Source organism: Pleurodeles waltl, chromosome 6 (assembly GCF_031143425.1).
Source record: "Pleurodeles waltl isolate 20211129_DDA chromosome 6, aPleWal1.hap1.20221129, whole genome shotgun sequence".
Taxonomy (NCBI): domain Eukaryota; kingdom Metazoa; phylum Chordata; class Amphibia; order Caudata; family Salamandridae; genus Pleurodeles; species Pleurodeles waltl.
In genome coordinates this window covers 580,965,583-580,986,825 of record NC_090445.1, presented here as the reverse complement: position 1 = coordinate 580,986,825, position 21,243 = coordinate 580,965,583, and the positions used below count along the sequence as shown (strand labels likewise).

Genomic DNA, 21,243 nt, shown 5'->3' with positions numbered 1-21,243 from the left:
AACACAGACGGCTACACACAAATTCCCCGAACTCTGTAGAGGCAGCAGCTCCCAATATAGAGCAACATGGTACCATTCAGATCCTGTGTATCACCAACATTGAATACTAAAATTAAATCATCCTATTGTCTAACATTTTAAGTCTGGGATGTTAATTTCTTGAGATGATGTCATATTCTTTTGCAGCTTAGTACTTAAACATGTTTCAGAGTGTATGGAACAAATTGAAGATTTTGCAGGACTAGGCTGTTCCCATAAATGATCACATAATGATCACTTTTTTAAGAAAGTGATCTAGCTTCCGGTAACAATACTGTAAATTGAAAGTTTTGGTGTAGGAACACAAAGCATTGCACAAAGGCTCTGCATCTAATAATCAAGCATGTATTTCGGTGTGAATCAATATTGAATCCTCTCCAGTGTGCCCTTTTGGGATCTGACATGCCTTCAGTGTGCACAAACATTGAAATAAGAGCAGCTTTCCTCTATGACAGGACACTCTTACATTATATACCTGGTTCTTTAAAAGCACTTGCACAAGATGGGGCCTCAAGTTATACACTCTGTGCTCCCTCCCTGTGTCTACCATTCAACTTTTTGGAATACCTTGGTGATTAGTGTGTTCTGAAAATTCCAATTCACCTCATATGAATAAAAAATTGTGCCGCACACATACAACCCGGGTGAGTGGCTTGTGGCCTGGCCTTCTTACTCAGGCCTGGCTCCAGAACGCTACCTGGTAGGCATGTATGAGTGGGATTGTGCCTGACCGAGTTGTGCTGCAGAACCTAGACTGCCTAGCTGCATCCATTTGAACAACCATGGTCTCTCACACCCAAACCCACAGCTCCTCCAATGCACAGTTCACTGCAAAATCAGGGCTCTCAACAATATTCCTACACTGTTCCACTTTCTGATTGGCTACCTGACCCTCTTGCTTGCAGGAGGCCCGTATGAGCCGTGCTGCAGAGGTGATGATTCAACACGTGGAGAACCTGAAGCGGCTTCACTCACGAGAACACGCAGAGCTGGAGGATATGAAAAGGCTAATCCAGCAGAACTCCCGCAACCGCCAGCTAGCAGAAATACGAGGTAATGTCTGAACACAAGGGGGAATATCAAGGAAAGGTTTGAACAACAGGGACAAAGTCAATTAAAACTCTGAACACCAAGGAGCAAGTAAAGGAAACCATGTACATCCAGATGAACTAAGAACAGCGATATGCAAAAGCAAATAATTTCAGGACAGCACTGAGTAAATCAAGAGAGCCTTAAAAACGAGTAAATCCTGATAAATTCAGAATCAGCAGTGAGTGAATCTAAGATGAAGTCTGAACATCAGTAAATCTGCACAGCAGTGAGTAAATCTGGATAAATTCAGAATCAGCAGTGAGTAAATCTAAGATAAAGTCTGAACATTAGCGAAACTGCACAGCAGTGAGTAGATCCAGAAGAATCCAATCAGCAGTGAGTAAATCAAGATAATGCCATAACAGCAATAAGTAAAACATGATAAAGTCGGAACATCAATAAGTAATAACAAAATTGAGAGAAAGTCAAAATAGCCATGGATACATCAAGATAACGTCAGAACAGGAGTGGGTAAATACAGATAAATTAAGAAAAGCACCCAGTAAATCAAAATAAAGTCTGAATTGCAGTGAGTAGTTCTAAATATATTCGGAGCAGCACTGAGTGCACTACCATAAAGTCAGAACAGCAGTGACTAAATCTAGATAAATTCAGAAGAGAACAGAGACCATCAAAAAAATGTCAGAACAGCATAGAGTTAATCTGCTAAATTCAGAACAGCCCTGTGTAAACCAAGAAAATTCAGAACAGCAATAAGTATATATGGAAACCTCAAAACAATAATGAAAAAGTTAAAATAAAGTCAGAACCTAAGAGTGTAACTAAAGGCACAGCCAGAAATTTAGGATGCAAAACAAGGAATGCAGTGATTTAATCATGGTCAAATTAAAACGAAATCACAATAAAGGCAGAATTGCTGGGTGCAAACCCAACACGCAGTCATACCAGCAGAGCATAAAGTTTTGTAAACGCATAATGGATGGAGAAAACCACCGTATCGTCAGAAAAGTTGGAGGATGATGGTCATGTTAGAAAAGTAGAGGGCATCAATGAAAAATCCAAAACAACTTAAATCAAAGCTGCAGGATGTATTCCTAAGTGAAATCAAAACAGCTGCGATCTAAATCACTATAAAGGCGGAACAGCTCAGTTTACCAGGATAAGATTACCAGGGAGAAAATCTAGTGGGCCTTAGAACAGTTGGAGTGGAGTCATGGTAGAGTGAAGTCGTCTAAGAGTAAACCAAAGTAGGTCAGAAGAACAAAGCTTAACAACAAAGATAAAAGCAAGGAACCTTGGAGCAATCGGGAATAAATGAGTAAGAAGCGTAGTAGAAAACAACGTCAAACCAATTAAAAACAAGAAGGGGATAGATTGGCGAGCAGCTATCAAAATACCTAAGCCTTCATATCACATTGCAGAAGTATATTAGGATCAGAACATCAGAGCACAGAATAAGCTGTTATGTGGACTGTGTGCATGACTAGGAAGTGGCAGCGTATTGGGTAGTTCTGCGGTGTGGGTTCATTTTATTTATTTATTTATTGTTATTTATTAAGGGCAACTCAACTGAATGTGCCAGTGCACTGTACTTTAGAACTACAGGCAGTGTTGGAGTTACCTCTTACATATAATCGGCAGGTAACAAATGAAGGCATACGGCCAAAAATGATGATGACAGCCAATTAAACAGTATCAAAATGGATCTGAGGGGTAATAGAACATTGACTAAAGAAAACAGCAGGCTGGTTTTGCAGGGGATTGAGAGCAGAGGAGAAAGGAAGGAGGCAGAAGAAATCTGAGATTAAGATTAAAGGAGAATTTATAACGGATCGTGTTTAGGGCAAATCAATAACGGGAAAGGTGTCTGCAAGTAGAAAGAAGATATGAGTTACGTGAAGAGGCAGGTAGGAGTAAAAAGAATACAAGGATATAGACAGAGGAAAGAAATTCAATTAGGATACGAAGGAGTTTAGTGGAATGCTGAAACAGAATAGTAAGCAGGACAACAGTAAATGGAAAAACTTTGAATGATAGGCCTGGAGTAGAACGGAGCTAAGGGTAAATTGTGAGGCAAACAATAGGAAAGGGTAGAAGTAGGATAGGATGGAAACACGGGCAAAGTTGAAGTGAGGGGAAGTTGAGTCTGTGTATTTAGTAGATAATAAGGGAATTTTAAAGGAGAAATATAGGAGTGAGTAGGAGGTCAGTGAAGCAGATTTTTCCAGGCAGAATTTCGAAAAGTGCATTTGTAGTCCCTTGGAAAATTGGGGGAGCTGCTAAGGGCATCACAGATCAACTGGTAGGGAGCTCCAGATGGTGGGAGCTGCACCAGAGAAGTACTTTGTGTTGGATTTGAGGGGATTGTGTTTTTTGGATTCCAGACTAAGGTGCTGGTTACAAGTTTGGCTGTCGGGAAAAATATGGCAAACTCCCAAAGAGGAGGCCGCTATGGTGCTGGCGGGTTCCCTGCCGGCCCCATTATGAGTTTTCCACTGTGCTGACCAGCGGAAACCTTGTCAGCCCAGTGGAAACCGTTCAGTGGCATTGGACCCGGCACCGCAAGCAATGCCATAGCACCCTCGGAATGCACACTGTTTGCTAAGCAGTCAGTGCGCATTCTGACAGTGCTAGGGAGGGGTCCCCTGCAGTGTCATGGGCAGTGCAGGGTCCCCATGTGATCCCCAGCACTTGTCCTCTGCGAGCCTTTTCATGCCGGGTGAACCACCATGAAAAGGCTGGCGAAGAACATGGTTGTAATCAGCACGGCACCGTTGACTTTAGCATCATCGTGGCTGATTACAACCACAGCTGCCATCATCTCGTCAACCGCCATCATCTCGTCAGGATCAAAGATCCTGACAAGGATGGTGGTCCGACCGCCAGGGTCCTAATGTGGCAGTCGGACCTCCACAACTGCAGAGGTCTGACCACCACCGTGAGTCCGGCGGTCTTTAGACCACCAGACTGTTATTAGGGCCCCTAAGATTATTGAAACTTATCAAGTTCTTCATGACACCAGAGATTTTAGAAGAGGTTCTTAAGTAGTGTGGGTGCTGCCTGTGTATGGCTGTATATGTGATAAACATTGTTTTAAAATGTATTATGGCTTCTAGAGTGAGCCAGTGTAGTTCTCTTAATGCAGGTGATATGTTGTTCTTGTTTGACTTTAATTCACGCAATCCTATTCTTTTCTAGATGATGGAGAGCTGAAATCAAAACCACACCTGTTGAGAGCATTCCAGCAGGTAAAAACAGCCCCCAAGGGCTTAGATTAGTCAGTGACATTCAGGGTCGTGGATCTGAAATTTCCCAAGTAAAAAATGCAGTGTGCTTCTAGGGGGACGGGGGAGATATCTAAGGTTCGGGATAGAGTGTATTCAGGAAGAACAGGCTCAGTAATGATTTGCATTAGGTGTGCCTATGTGTAGTGTGGCACAACGGGTTAGAATACTACTTTGATGGATTGCCACTGGTTAGACTATTTAAAAGCATTCATCCCACCACCATTTGAGTATTTGTTTGCCAGTAGCATGCCTGTAAAGTAGAGACTAATGCTAGTACCAATGTTTGTGAATTTCAAAAAGTAGTACATTTGCACCCATTCTAGGGGTAGTATGTAGGTGCAAATTTACTACTTATTTGGTAAAAAGATCACTACATATATTTAAGATCCTGATCCAAAAAGTCAACTAATTAAAACCTCTTAGAAAATTAAGAACGGCAAGCAAAATTGACACAGTCTCAGCAGACCTTACTCAGAGCCTCCAGACCCAACTACCAAACCAAGTACGAATTTGAGGCATGTCACACCAAAACACCCTTGCACACCCCGTCTGGCCCTAATAGTTCTCCATAGGAAATCATCGCTACAGTCATGTACAACACAAAGGCCTGGAGACCCTGCTCTGAGATCACTTATTTTAAATGCATTTTCACTGCACATACTCTTCTTCATCTTTGCTACCAGAAGCCTTCATGCTAGGGTAGGCAAATCTGAACATGTCATTAGGGTGCTGTAGTTCTAGTCCTTGCCTTTTACACATTTTTTTATCAAGTGACTTACTACCCCAGGTGCTAAGCCTGTGTTTGAAACAGAGGAAGGTGTGCAGGCAAATAAATAGGATAGGGCAAGCTAGAGCTGAGCCATGAGTCTGGCTTGGCTCCAAGAGTCCGTGCATAAGGCGAGCCATAAAAATGTTTGGCATGTATATTTTGTAACACAAATAATGTGAAAATATGATACAATCACTTTAAAAATCAAAAAAGTGTATTTCTTTAGCATGCAAAAGTGCTTAATCTCAGTACATCAGATTATATCACTTCATAAACAGACATTTATTAAAAGTCTTTTTTTTTTAAACATTCATGGCTTGCCACCCAACGTTAATGCCCTTAGTGAACTAACAGGCAAGTCACCAGTCATGTAAACCCCAAAGTGGCCTAGATTTTTAATCAAATATAACAGGTGCTTGTACAACAAATATCCTGAACCAAGCATTTAAAAGTGCATACATATGTCATAATAAAGAAAGAAAAAGCTCTCTGAAATATATATGTATATGCCTAGAATCACACAAGCAGTAAAGCCGGTATTGATTCCAGGTTATGTAGTTTCACATTTTGTAATTCAGCCAACAGATGAATATCTCTCTCTCTCTCTCTCTCTCTCTCTCTCTCTCTCTCTGTCTCTCACTCTCTCTCTTTCTCTCTCACTCCTTCTGTTTTCCCCGTTTACATTAGAGGTAACAGTTTTGTTTTCTGGGTCAGACTTAGGTGGAAAATAGGCCCAGCACCAAAATAAAAGTACCTCCCATTAGTGAATTAGAAAGTTAAAAAGTGGCCATTGTAGACCACCCTGTATAAGTGTTTTGCAGGGTATAGAAGACTGCATGGATTTCAGCTTGCTGCAGCCAGTGTTTGTTTTAACGTCAGAGGAATCAACAGTAAAAAACATAGCCCAACAGACTATAGAACGAGCCCACACGTAGCCCAAAAAAGGCCCACACACTGACCATTCAGCGCCTGATTGTCTATAGGCCAATGTGACAGTTTGTCTTTCACTATGGCCTCTGAATGAGAAAAACTGTCACATAGATAGCAGACTTAACTCAGGGCCCCACCTACCAAGACATGAAAGCATTTATTTGAAGGGTGTCACACCCTAAGCACCACTACCCCCCACACTTAAGTCAAGCCCCTTTGCTCCATCATTCCATCCCATTGTAATTGAAAAATTTTGCTTCATTGTGTTTTCCCTCAGGTATATCCCTGGAAGTCAAATTTTTTAAACATCTAATTTAGTTTTTAAGTGCAAACAGTAATGCAAGAGAGTCCTTCTAACCAGGAAATTATCAAAAGACCAGGAACAAATACCTCAATTTGGGGGAATAGTGATGCATAATAGTCATACTTCTCTTTGTTTGGGCCTATATGCTGAGAAAACTGTAATCTGGATCCAGTGCGTAAACCAGTAGAAATTCGAGGTTCACCTTGGCTCAACAAATTTGTCATGGAACCATTTTAGTATTGCATATTTCAGTTGCCATGGGGCACGCAAAGGGTGCTTGCTTGCTTCCTCGGGGATCTGAATATCATTCCGTGCTAATGCCCTGTGCACCTTGGGTAACATCTGTATCCTGCTGAGTCTACCCTGCAATACTAAATAACCCTTGGGAAGACCATCCCAGTGGGCCTAGTGGCACTCCCTCACGACCCTACTGTCTCGCCAGGACAGTGTTATACTGGTAGAACTAAAGAGACTTGTAAAACATGGGAAGAACAAGTATAACATTGTGAAGGGATGCCAACACATGTATAACTTGGTGGTGGGGCATAAAGAAATGTCCTCTGTGTGATGGGACAGCATATGAAACCAAACAGTAGGTGGGGGGAGGGGGTTCCAGTCAGGCCCAGGGCATCGTCCCAGGGCATCGCTCCAGTAGGGAACGGAATCATGCAACTTATCTTGGAGCTATGGGCAGGAGAAAGAGAGAGAGAGAGAGAGAGAGAGAGAGAGAGAGAGAGAGAGAGAGAGAGAGAGAGAGAGAGAGAGAGAGAGAGAGAGAGAGAGAGAGAGAGAGAGAGAGAGAGAGAGAGAGAGAGAGAGAGAGAGAGAGAGAAAGAGGACTTAAACAAGTGTGAGGAATGCCATTGTGCTAAAGTCAAGGGCTGAGACCATGGCAAGGGGTTCAGACACAAGTTACTCTCCCATGAAGATTGTGTCACCAGGTGCCACATGGTTGGCTTGCTGAAAAATGTATAAAGGGGGAGTTGAGCTGGATTTGGGAGGGGCTTCAGTACCCAATAGAAGCCGTGGACCATCCTTCTTTCTCTCTGTTTTGTCATTTCTTTCGTGCTTTTCTGTGTTATTTAAATGACAAATATCTTTTCCAGGGGGACAAGTGGTTGTCTTGATGCCTGTCATTTCTGTTGGTCTCTGGTGGCTTGGTGGGGTCACATGGGCCCAGAAACGTCTGTTCTACATCTATTTTCTGAAGTAAACAAAACGGCCATGGTTGTAATGTTTAAATTAATCACAGCCTTATTGTGTTCCGATTGAGAGTGGATGTGGTATGGCAATTCAGGTGGCATTGTTCCGACTGGAGCAGAGTGAAGACAGATGGCTTGGCCCAAACTAAGGTGGCATGGTGTGTAAAATTATCATGGACTGGAATGCGGCCCAATAAGTTCCAGTGGCTGAAATTAATTCAAGCATTCCATCCATCACTTTTTGTAAACATCTGGCTTTTGCATTCCTTCCCCGTGTGTGAAGATCAGTTTAAACATCTGTATTTGATCCATTTTTGTTGTATCAAAGCTGTGACTTTGCTGAAGGATTTATGCCTGAGCTGGGTTGTCTGGGCTAAGACCTGAAATAAAGAGATTGTGTCTCCACTTATCGGTGGAGAACATTTGATGTGTGTGGTTAATCTCAATGTTTTTGTCTTCTCCTACTGACAGAATGTGTCAAAAGGGATGCGTAGTGTAAGATTCTAAATCAGGGTCAGATACTTCCCAGTTGACCCCTTTTATTTAATACTGGCAACAACGCTGCTCCATGAAAGCGAATATACACTGAGGTGCTGGTTTAATGCGTAGAGGGCTTCCAGGGATGTGCACCCATGCACTGTTGAGAGGATCCACGTAAGCTGGGCAGGTGAAGAGTGAGCGGCATGGGTTTTGAATATTCCCTATGTGCCCTTCTTACTCTGGAAGCCCCAACAGAGGCTGGAGGGTCCCCCGAAGTAGCTCCACAGAGCCGTCGTACTAACAGAGTCTCTCTTTCTAGGAGGCTAAAGACCTAAAGTTCTAAACTGAGCAGCCCTTCCCCGCTGCTGCTTCCAGATCTGTCTTATTGTATGTTTGGGGCAAAAAGCAGCTCCAGGCTATGCGTCCATGGCTGTCGCTATCAAAGGGTTCCTCTGTCAGGGCTCCATATGCCCAGTTGATATTTAGGCTCCATACACCCACTGAAGGGATCCACCGTAGCTGGCTCTCTGTGTGCCATCTCACTGCGTAGCCAAACCAGAGGCAGCGGGCACCATCTTGAATCAGCACCATGCCGACAACTGGCAGCTGCTGCACAAATTGCTCACCTCCTGATTCTCTTTCCATAGCAACACAAAGCCGAGGTTATTTGCACCCCAACCCGGATTCCTCCATCTAGTTTCTGGGGCTCCCTTGTGCCCCGGGTATCCCTGGCTGGGTGCTTTCTGTAAAGGTGAGCGGGGGCACGTCTTGCTGGGTCCTTGCCCTGGCATTGCAAGCCTTCCACTCTCCCCAAACCCCCCTCCAGCCCCTGGCACAGTATTTTAGAAAGTCATGGTTAAATCAAAGCCACATACTGCTTTGCTGTATAATTATTAGGTAATAAAATGTTAGCAGAATGTATAAAATGGGTGCCTTTTTATACATTTTAGTGGCCAAAGCATGCCCAGCTGAAATACTTCCAATCTGCTCATTAACATCTCCTTGCATTGCTAAAAATTCTCAGCTTGTTTCACTCTTTTCCTCAGTCCATATTGTTCCATCACCTTTTGACCCTTATTCATAATTGTTCCATTTGACACTGCTTAACTGTTGCACGGGTTTGTGGTACTTAGCTGAATACAGACCTGCGGAATAAGAACTGACAAAAGCAATCTGTCAGGGATAATTTCTCTCCACCTGCCTTCTTTCTCACTCAAGCTCGATTGCTTCTTAGGGGTGCTCTATAATGTTCCACAAACGGTTTCAGACCTTTTTTCTTTCCTTCTATCCGTATCCTGAGTTAATCACTGTGAGGAATGGGGTGTGCTATAGGATGTGGCTGTGGGGCCTTATCATGCAGTACACTCACAAATACCATTTGGGTCCAATCAAACTCATTTACTTAACCATAAGCTTAACCCTGGCTAGCTGTAGCTGCAAGCAGTAAGGCTCGGCAAAGGAACCATGCGAACCATTTAACAGCACCAAACAATAAAATAAAAAAGTCACAACAAATGAAAGAAAGAAGACACCAATTTAAAAGAATATATTTTTATGATTTTTTAGAGTCCGTGGTGAGGGTTCTGGATATACAGATTTTAGAAGATATGACCATTAAATGCAACCCCAAACAAGCATTGGTCAACAAAAACTTTGGAAACTTTTGAAAAGTTTTAAACTGTTAGTTTGACTACTCTGGCCTGGGGTGATTGACCAGTTCTGGCAGGACAGAGGTCTAGGGTGCCAGGGTGGACACTTTAAACAATTACCTGGCCACCAGAGTGTTTTTAAGGTAAGATCCAAACTTTATAAGACAACCACCATAGAAATCAATGGAGTGGTCCTGATGCTGAGGGATGCAGGTAAAAGATGCTTAAAGGATTCTACAGTTGTGGTGCAGTGGACAGGGTGTCTTTGTGGTTGTTCCTCGGTCCATGAATGAAGTGAGGCAAACTTGGCCACAGAGATTGGGGTCTCTCGAAGTCCTCTACATTGCAGTAGCAGGCCAGCCAATGCTGGGCGACTGGTCAGTCTCCACCACGGTCGGGGCAAAACACTTAGGTGGGGGCTCGTGTCCCTTGGGTGTGATGAATCCGGACTTAGATAGTACTCCTGGATCAGGTAGACTCAGGTGCAACTTTTGGCTATCTTGGATTTGTCCTTTTGGGTGCCCAATGACTGGTATCAGCAAAACGTCTGTGCTGGCTACCAACTTGTTGATTTGGGTTTCCTCAGCTCTTGTGTCCCTTGAGCTGGTTCCATGAGTTCAGCCAACTGATCATTGGAGTCACTGCCATAGACTCGGTCTGGGATGCAACTTTTCCCTAAGCCAGGTGCTGCAGATACAGTTCAAACTTTGCTAGCCCAAAGTGCAGCAGGTGCAGTCCTTCCAACCGTGAACGCACTCTTTGTGCAAGCCAAGGGCAGCAGAGCAGTCTTTCTTCATTCCTCTGTCTGATTCCAGTGTGATCTGAGGGTCAGGGTGCCAGGGCTGCCATATTTATTCCAGAAAAGTGTCCGTAGCGGACCACGCAGTCACTAACCAATGGGCTACTGGGTCCTCTCCCACCAAGTGACAATGTTTCTGTGATGTGTGGCATCTGACTATACCAGAGTGCCACATTTTTGCCCCTTTCAAGATGCACAACCCTTCCTTGATTGTCAGGAGCTTGATAGCCCACCCTAGAGGTGTGGGTACCAGAGGGCTACACAGCCACAGTAAAACCGGTTTGGGGGCAAGTTCCCCCTCCTTGGCCCTGTTTCCATTTAGTCTTTAGGAACAAAAGGCAAACTGCTGAGGGGTGTTGGCACTACTTCCCTTACAAAGGCAGATTTCCCTTTGAAGTTTGCCTTTTGGGCTAACACCCTGAGTGGCCATACTGGGAGAGGAGGTGACACCTCACTCTGCAGCAACTGCCTTTGTTCCTAGGCCTGGGAGTAATTCACACATCTCCCCAGGTTGCCTGACAACTCTTTGTGTGCCAGGGCCTTGGTGAGGCCACTAGGCTAGCTGGAATACAGGATGACAACTTTTTAAAAGTTGCTAAACTTTAATAGTGGTATAAAATTCAACCTAGGTATCAAGTCGGAATTAATGCCACAGGTGACTTGATAACTTACATTGACCCAGTTAGGTAGTCCCATTCAAGAGTTAGCTAGGTTTGTGTGCCAAATGGTAACCCTGTGTTAGCCAATGGGGCTACTAACTATTCACAGCAAAATGACAATTTGGAAATGTTGCTGTTGAGGCATATTAAAAATATATGTCCTACTTAACTAAATACAGCTCTCTGCCGTAGGGCTTTATAGGCCTTTGTTAGAGGAGACATATATATTGTTAAGGGATAGGGTGGCTTTGCCATTGGTGTGAATAGAAAAGTCAAGCTAGCAGTGTAAACACTGTCCTTCCAATCTGCAGTGGCAGGCTGGGAGCCATTTTGTACATACACAGGGTGGCACAAACAGTGCTACAGCCCTAAGTGAACAATCAGCCTTACACACCCGGGGTTCCATATACTTATACATAGGAACATATACGTAAGTCAGTCCTTGCCAATTGGGAGTATCCAATTTGACATGCAATTTGTATAGGGTCAGAACAGTGACACTGAGGTCTGATTAGCAGGCCTCAGTGCACTCTCAAAGTAAAAACAAAACAGCAGCATCAGTCCACAAATGTGGGGGTAAACATACAGAATGAGGTATTTCCTTACAATCACTCTTCTTGATTGTATTGCTCCCTCCTCAGATAGGTTACTCCAAATCTTACTGCTCCAGTTCCATCATCCAGCACCCTAACAATCTACACCCATCAATGTGCAATATTCTTTCTCATTCTGGTTCCTGCATGACTTCCCTCCACCTCTCAACAGTTTCTCACCTCTCACATCTTTAACAAGCATTGTTGTGTCTCCCTCAGCATTTTGTATCCAAAATCTCCCATAGCAGGCCCAAAGGAACTCAATTACTTTCCACCCAATGGACATCACTCTCCACGTAGCCCTTCTGGTGCAAACTGAGTGGGAAACAAAGAAGTTGTGATGAAAAGCTTTGATTTTGCTTCCTGTACTGGTTCTAGTATGATCCTCATCCTAAACAGATTGTTTATTGCTCCATTACCTGTTCTTATCGCCTGCTTCCTAAAATGAACTCTATCCGTTTAACGCTCCCAATAGTCTATCTCTCACAGCCCTAGCTCCCTCACCTTTCGGTAGAGCTTCTATGCAGCTCTTCTAGTCCAGCCCTTTCCTCATTCCCACTTAGCACTGTCCACACCAAACCTTCTTCTCAGAGGTATACTAACAGCCAACCACATCAGAAACCTGTGCTGTAATCTGGTGAGCTGCTTTGCCCAGTACAAGATGTTGCCTACAACCCAGATGCCCACTCTCCCATCGTTCTTTTTAATTATCCTTTTAGATGAGCTCTTTGTTTATTGGCTGATAGGAGCCTGGCTGCTTTGTTTCTGAGACAATGAAAGCCATCTTAAATTCGACTGCTTTTGCCTACTAGCTCCATTGCTCTGGATAGTGTTGCCTGAATCAGTTGTGAATGACTGTATGTGTGTCCTGTTTTCCAATATCCTATTAATACATCCATTAATTATTCATGTTTTATAGTGTTGTGTTCTAATGATAGGTGTGGTTCATTAAAATATTTTTTCTGAAATATTTCCAAAGTATGTAAGTTGAAATCACATCAATCGAATACTCCTCTATGAGATCATTCACAGAGTTAAAATTAACATTCTGAATTTCATCACATCAATGTTGGGATCTCACTTCTCAAAATGAAGTGTGTTTTGTTTCTGGGATCTAGTGAACAATGTTTAGCATTTATATCAGGATCCTTTTTGTCAGAGGCTATTCCATGTCTCCTGTTTTGGGACACCAAGTCTATGACGAATGTTGCAGCCCAATGTCTATTGGTAGAAATACATGGATAGAGGAAATCTTTGACCACAAATCTCATAATACCATACAATGGCAATGATAATAACTGTAGCCAATGAGGCAGGTGAATGTTTTGCCACGTTTTGTCTCCAGTTTAGAAGTTTAGAAGTCCCAGTGTTCCTCATTCATTTCTCTATTTTAAGAGGGACACACGAGTCTACCTAACCAGTCACAAGCACTGTCAACGTATTGCTAATGCATTATCTACCCCCTTGTCCCACAGGCCTCAGCTCGAAGGAGGGTTAGCATTGCTGTCATACCAAAGCAATTCCAGGTAAGAACTTACTCTTTAGAAATACAAATGAACAACCGTGTCCATGCCCACATCACAGTTAAGCATGTGATTACAAACTCACTCTGTGACATGCCATCGCACGCAGACTGACACACATCTTTACACCTTCATCATATGATTTGACTCTGAGCCTCTCTGCAGAGTGAATGGATCTGATATTCTTGGAAGCATCTGGATGAGGGGAAAGCCTTATCAAGTGCCTCATACCATGTACATACCTTGGTGATGGAGCAAAGGCTGAAGTCCAGGGGTTCTCTTACTAGTGGACAGGGCCTTGCTCTAGCAATCCTATGGTGTTCTATTATGGGGTAGTGTGGTCTAGCAGCCTTAGGCTTTTCAGAGAGGAGTGTTAGATATCTACCATAGGCACACAGTCAATAAATAAGACACATGACTCATTAAGGGGTTCCACACCAATTTACAAAAATAACAAGTGTCTTTATATCTGTTTAGGCACCAGAATCAATACGATCAGGTAAGTATGTTTTGCAATAGGAATTATCACAGGTTTGAAAAGTCAACACAATTGCAAGTGCATTTTTCTGAAGCTGTAATTTCATCATATTGAGGAAAAACAAATACCGTAAACAGGTACCTAGCAGTGACTTACATGACCAGTCGTCCTGACTTAGGTCCTGATTTAGAACTCAGCAGACGGGTCACTCCGACACAACGGTGATGGATATCCTGTCTGCAAAAATCTAAATCCAATTGAAGATAATGGAATTTAGATTTCGGTGGATGGAATATCCGTCACCGTTGCAACAGAGTAACCCGTCCGCTGAGGTCTAAATCAGGCCTTTAATGTGAGTAGGGTCCTAGGCCATGCAAAGAGGTCACCTCGTGCTGCACTGGGGCGGCCGGGTGCAGAGGTGTAGTTCAGTGTCGGGGCCCTGTTGAAATCCGTGGGGCTCGTTCCAGTTAGTGAGGCTCTACAGGCAGGTCCTGGGAGTCCAGTCTGAGTGAACTGCCAAGGGGGTTCACTTCTTGGGATGCTCAGGTACATAGGGACACCAGTGGTCCTCTTCTCCTTGGTCCAGGGCGGCCGAGTGCAGAGGTGCAAGGACCGTCGGGTTTCCATCACCATGGCGGTTGCTGTAGAGGGTAAGTTGCAGAAAGAGGCTGCAGGTGTGGACTGGGAGTTCAATCTGTCCAAACCAACAAGTGTGCACAGGTCTCACAAGGCTCGGGGACCAATGGTCCTCTTCTCCACAGCCCAAGGGTGCAGAGGTGCAGGGGACATTGGGTTTCTGTCACCAGAGGTGGTCATGGTAGAGGAGTGCCTGCACAAAGAGGCTAAAGGTCTTGATGTGAAGGTCGCAGTGGGGAGACCCACAACAGACTTTGTTTCTGGAGAGGCTGTGGACCACGCTGGCACTGCTGGCCTACTTCAACTCGGGCTAGGGAGCCCGGATAAAGTGGTGCTGTCTGGCATCGGGTTTTGGTTGTCAAGAGTCGTCCTCAGTGTTTCTTGGTTGCCTGCGAGGTGCAGGGAAGCAGCTCTGCTATTTCACAGGAGTTCCTTGTGCTCGGGTGAAGGCTGTCAGTCTTCCCGGGTTTTTGGAAGTTTCAGCAGCTGGAGGACAAGGCGTCTTTCTCGCAATTGTGGAAGTCAGCAGGCAGGCTGGCAGGGTTGGTGCCGAGTCCGTCACTGGTCTTCAGTTCTCGCTTTTGCGTCTCTGGAGTGTCCTTCTTCTTCAGGTCAGCAGGATCTGATTTCCTGGTGCCAGGTGCACCCCTAAATACTGAATATAGGGGTGTTTAGGGAAGTGTAGGTTAATAGCCAATGGGATACTTACCCCTGGAGTCACACTGCCCCATATATGACCACTTCCTGTGGGAAGTGGGCAGAACTGTGTCCCAGAGTTCCTAGTTCTGCCATCACCAAGATGGCAGACTTTCAAAAGTTGTGTCCACATCAGGCAGCTCACCTTAGGGGTGGGACTGACCTGAGAGGTGGGCACACCTCTCTGACTACTAATTTTCCCGCCTGTCCAGTTGCCAGATGGGCCCTGGGGATGGGGGGTCAGCATTCTCGCCTTTCAGGGGAGCCAGTTCTACATACCAAGGGCAGTGGGCTTCTTTGAAGCACCCTGCCTTGGAATGCAGATTTGCAGGTCATCCTATTGGCTGGGGGGTAGAGCGGGGTAAACACCTCTCCTTTTCCTGAGTAGGCTTTGTTCCAGACTGCCCGGGAGCAAAGGCTCTCACCCCTGGGGGTCAGAAACATGTCTTTTGGTAGCAGGCTGGCTAAAATTAATCATTCAGTGCACCTGTAGCTGGTAGGTGTTTCAGTGGGCACCTCTAAGGTGCCATCTGGGTGCATGTATTAATAAATCCATCACTGGAATCAGTGAGGGTTTATTAATATAAGATGTTTGATACTAAACATCTCTATTTTCAGTGAAGCCATCATATAACTGGAGAACTCATATTGACTAGTGCCCAGCTCATGTATTCAAAATGGCTTCCCTGTTCACTTACTATCTCTAAGAATCGACAAAGACATAGTAGGTGCATATTTGCTCATGCAGATATGCCCTCACCTGTTATAAAATGCACCTTGCCGTAGGGCTGTATGGCATGGTGTAGGAGTGACTTACAAGTATCACAGACAGCCTTATGTGACACAGCACACATGTGTGTGACATGCTGTGTTTTCACTTTTTGGAACGCCTTGTCACGCAGCCTGCAGTGGCAGTCTATATGAGTTTGGTACTGGGTCCCTTAGAGTGGCATAAGCTGTGCTGCAGCTCTTGGTGGATCCTCTTTAAAGCCCCTGCCCTAGGTCCCAGAGGCACCATTTACAAGGGACTTACAGAGGTGCTAAAGGGCCTGGCCACTTGGGGATCAAGTGACCAGGTGTCTTGTTTTGGGGAAAGGAACACTGGCACTGGGGACCTGGTTAGCAGGAACTCAGTGCACTTCAGTCAAATGGCAGCCTCTTTTGGCCTATTTGTCAACACTTGAGCCCCTGACCCCTTCCACCACTCAATCTGTAACAGGCACGGATGCATGAGGCCCCTTCCCGCGTATATTCTGGTATTATCTGATATGTGTGGAGACATGATACCAAATTACCAAATATGTGTTCTGTTTATGATCTATCCCTCAAAACGCTTTTTCAATAACTGCACAACACCCTCCCCCCGTGCGGGGACACATATTTGTCGTGTCTGATGTTGGAAACTATGAAAACCTACAAATAAAGTTACAAGAGAAAAAAACATTGCATCAAAAAACAGACAAAATGTGGGGGGCTTTTTCAACCAGAACTCAGTTTCTTACAACATGTGAATCTCCAGTGAGGCCAGCTCCTGAGCCTGGTATAGCTTCTACGACACAATATTGACATAAAAAATACTGCGATACACAAATGTCATGGCACAAATTGAGGTATCAAATATCAAGTTTACATACTTATACTTTAAACTACAAAAATATTGTCTACAAAATATTGTGGTACTAACTATAAAGATGATTTAGGTAAGTATATATACATATATTTATATATATATATTTTTTTTTTTATTTTTTTTATTTTTTTTAAAGTATTAAATGGGGGCTGATTTATAGTTTGGCAGGCGGATGTAAGCTTGTGGGTATCACAGAGAACTTTACTTCCGCCATACCAAGGGTCCTACACACATCAATTTAAGAGTTGCCCTTTGGACAACTCTAAACATTGGCAGGAACTGCCTTCATGGTGGTTCCTGCCAAGATATTAAAAGTTTGATACATAGTACCATCCATCAAACATTTAACAGTTTTAACATGTTTTTTGTTTTTTCAAAAGCAAAATCCCAAAGCTGGATTTTGTTTTTGAAAAAACAAAAACTAATGACCCCTACACTATGGTAGTTTCATCCCATGGTGTGGGGGTCATTTACACATTTTTACTGTCCCTTACCACCACATTTTAAATGCCAGTAAGGGGTGGAGGTGATGAAGTAGATACACTGAGTATATTATGAACATCATAATTGTATTGTCCATTTGGTAGTCCATATTATGAAGATGAAAGTCCATTACTCAATTGCAGCATAAAAAGAGATGTAATATGTAACTCCTCTGCAATGTCATCCAAAATCCCAAATACATATTCTTCACACGTTCATGTGTTTCGCAGAATATCCACTTTCACAGTCATCAATTTCACCTTGATTTATTCCCAGGTTTGATAAACTACATGATCTGCCTTAACAAACAGAGGGGGTCATTCTAACCCTGGCGGTCCGAGACCGCCAGGGCTAAAATGACGGAAGCACCGCCAACAGGCTGGCGGTGCTTCCTGGGCCATTCTGACCGCGGCGGTAAAGCTGCGGTCAGAAAACCGGGTCTGGTGGTTTCCCGCCGGATTTCCCCCGGTTGCCCAAATCCGCCATGGCGGCGCTGCAAGCAGCGCCGCCATGGGGATTCTGACCCCCTTCCCGCCAGCCTGTTTCTGGTGGTTTTTACCGCCAGGAACAGGCTGCCGGGAACGGGTGTCCTGGGGCCCCCTAACAGGGCCCCAGTATGCTTTTCACTGTCTGCATAGCAGACAGTGAAAAGCGCGACGGGTGCAACTGCACCCGTCGCACACCTGCAACACCGCCGGCTCCATTCGGAGCCGGCTTCAGTGTTGCAGGCCCCTTTCCCGCTGGGCCGGCGGGCACTATATTGGCTAGCGCCCGCCGGCCCAGCGGGAAAGTCAGAATGGCCCCAGCGGTCTTTCGACCGCGGAGCGGCCATATGGCCAGAGTCTCCACATTTTAAATGGGCTCTCCCAAATAGGGAAAGACTTTAATTTTCTGCCTCTCTCCAAATTCAAAAAGTAAATAACACTTGTTAATAATATAAACGAAATAATGAAATAATTACATAATTCGCATATTTATTCATCTAAGTAGCCAATTCAATTTTGCAAGCGGTAAACAAAATATAAAATTATAAAACATTAATATATATTAAAAATGTCGCCTCATCATACTCACCTAATAATTTCAAAAAATGAAAATAAAACTCAGAAACACTTTATAAAATCTTCGACAACAATAAGCTGCTCAAAAAATTGCAAACAACTAAAATTAACATATTACTAACTTAAAACACACAAAACACATCAAACATTACGAAGTAGTACAAAATTGATATTATTTACAAAGAAAAAACGATACTAAACACTTAAAAAACAATATTCTTACCTGCAATATTCTGCACTTTGATATTTTCGTCACCACGATCATTTTTGGCAATATTTTGTGTATGACAGTATTTTTGAGACAGTGTTAACATTGGGCCCCGGGGTAAATGGGACGCTGCACACTCCAGACTGTAGTCCATAAATGAACCATTATCAGAACCCCGTTTGGGGGCCGCAGCTCTAACAAGGGCCACAGAGCTTCAACTATGGTGATTGGGGCTGTTCGTCCCTGGTATCCTGAGGTCTGTCCTACTGTGGCTCTGCCAATTGGACCTACCAAATCATTGTTGCACTTGACTCTCAGGGTGTCGAAAGTGGACAGCCAAAGGCTTCTCATTGAGTTACTGTGGGTGTGGGGAGTAGAGACTCTGAACTCAATGATTCAAACGAAAGGGGCAATAATTCATTGTCCAGTCAAGTGCTTTTCTTTTAGTAAAAAAATAAGTGCTTTAATCACTCCAAAGCGAGTTACGACACACAAGAGTTGTTAATCATCACGAGTTTGCGTTCTACTGGTGCTAACAGGGTTATCTAAACTGAAATCAATAGATTAAAGGGCGGGTGTGGGCTCACTATGGGTGCAGCTAAGCAGCTTCACTAGTTTCTGTGGCCAGTGTGTGAGTGGTAGTTCTCTATACGCAGGGTTATGTTAAAGCATATATCCCACATACATTTGTATTAATGTTCACAATCCATGTTCAGCTCAGGCAGTGGTTTTATCTGAGATGTTGGGTGGCTTCTTAAGCTTAAGCACAGGCACGTGGGACACAGCCACACAGATTAGTAGAAGCACTTGGAGGTGCAGTGACTCATGCAAAGCCTTTTTGCAGAGGCAGCAGCTCTGAGGAAGTCCTTCTCTGATTGAGAAGGTCCTGGAATTCCCTTCCTCAGACAGTCAGCTCCTGCATGACCAGACACACTTCTCGCCCTTTTGACTAGGTCAGGCAGGCCCTCAGGTAGCTGACAGTCCCACAGCTCTTCCAGGAAGAAGCACAGGCTTCAGTAGATGTTCCCTCACCTCTGGGAGACTGGCTGTCCTATGAACACCTGGCCTGGATCTCAGCAGTTCTTTGAATAATGTGAGGAGTACTACCTCCACTTGTCCTGAAGCACTTGGACTGGAACAAAGTGGGGTATTTTGGGTTTTGTTTTTATACACACTTACGAAACAGGAGACGTTGATCCCACTGTCAGTACTCAGGAAATGGTCTGATGTGATTCCTTTTCATATTTCATGATCTTTCTACAGCACAGACACAGTGTTTATAAAAGGGGATGGCTTTCACAGAAAGTTGTGACAATACTGGCTCCAGACAGGAGGACCCAAAGCATGAGCACAATGATGTGACAAATGTCGACCTCTGGCTATCATCAGTTTTATGAAAGTAGCACTCAGGTAGAGACAAAAGGGGTAGGCCCTGCCTAGAAGCTTTCCTCGCTCTAACAACAGAGTCCGCTCACTCACTCATATCCATTCCTCCATTAACCCAAATTGTAATGCTCAGAAAGGCCTACTGAGCAATCCTGTGCTAAAAAGGTCACCACAGAATTTCTAAAGACTACCCTGTCTTCATCCTACCACACTTCAGTGTCTAGGGTTACACCCTTCCCCTGGACGCATGCAATACACGTTCCCTAGATGGGGAGACTTTACCACAGTCTCCATCTCATGCCAGGCAAAACAGGGGTAATCCAAAATGGGTCCCAGCAACCTGAGCAATCTTATACTCAATCACTCTCAGATGCACCCTTTACTCAATTTGCACTCAGCATACTCCACAGTACATGGACAGTAGCCCTACGTCAGCTAGAGGGAACACTGGTGCATGCTTCCAGGTCTCCGAACCTCAGAGTCAACCAGGCATGTGACCTCAGAGGCTTCAGTGCGCACCCTTTATTAGCATGTGAGCTGTGCCACAAAAAGTAGGAATACAAGATATCACTTGCAATTGGGTCACTTAGGGCAGGGGTACACAACCATTTGCAATGCATAAGACAATCCTGTCCCAACAACCATTCATTTTTATAACTTTGTACAGTGCCAGCCAACCAGCGTCAGACTGCCAAACAGGTCTCACTTGAATTCAAAAAGTGAAGAAAAAAAAATAAGTGGGAGATTAGTTAGGATAGACAATTATGTCACTTCATTGGAGGTACGTTTAACACTCAGAGAAATTTGAAAAGAACATTTAAAAATGATTGTGTCCCTCTTGTAATTACATATTTAACTTTTGACATTTTAAGGTACGTAAATCAAGCTGTTATTCAAAGGTAAAAACGACTGCTCAGAGTTGTGTATTAATAATTAATAAGAGTGAGATACGTCTTGAAATTGCAGCCTTGTACACGTGTTCCACTCCCCAGCAGCCTTTACCATGCTTATCACCATATTTAATACATTCACTCAGTATTTCTGAAAACAAGTTATTTGCAATTAATCCAGCTGGCCAACTTGCTTCTTCTTCAGCTTTCCCATTTCCTGCTCCTTGGTTTACGTTACAATGGGTACCTTGCTGGTTGGCATATCGTGCTTGGATAAACCTGGATTGGCCAGTCCTTGCTGGGCCTGGAACTCATAAGCCTAAAAATCTTGACACCTCTAGAGGTCGGTCTTAAGAACACCTGGAAAGCATATTTGGAGAACAAAGGCAAGGGGACTTAATTTGCCTGCTAACTTACAATGAAACAGAGGAAGGTGTGTTTATCGTCGTGGGTTAGAGTATGAAGTTACCGTTCCACAGCAGGACCAC

General features: G+C 44.1%; 1 long non-coding RNA gene across 1 annotated transcript; it reads left to right on the top strand.

The window, feature by feature from the left end:
* Nucleotides 1-958: 958 nt before the first annotated feature.
* LOC138301991 (uncharacterized) lies at nucleotides 959-13,290 on the top strand. Its single transcript, XR_011205209.1, has 3 exons — nucleotides 959-1,092; nucleotides 4,291-4,340; nucleotides 13,240-13,290. It is a non-coding gene; the product is annotated as an uncharacterized lncRNA (long non-coding RNA).
* Nucleotides 13,291-21,243: the final 7,953 nt, after the last annotated feature.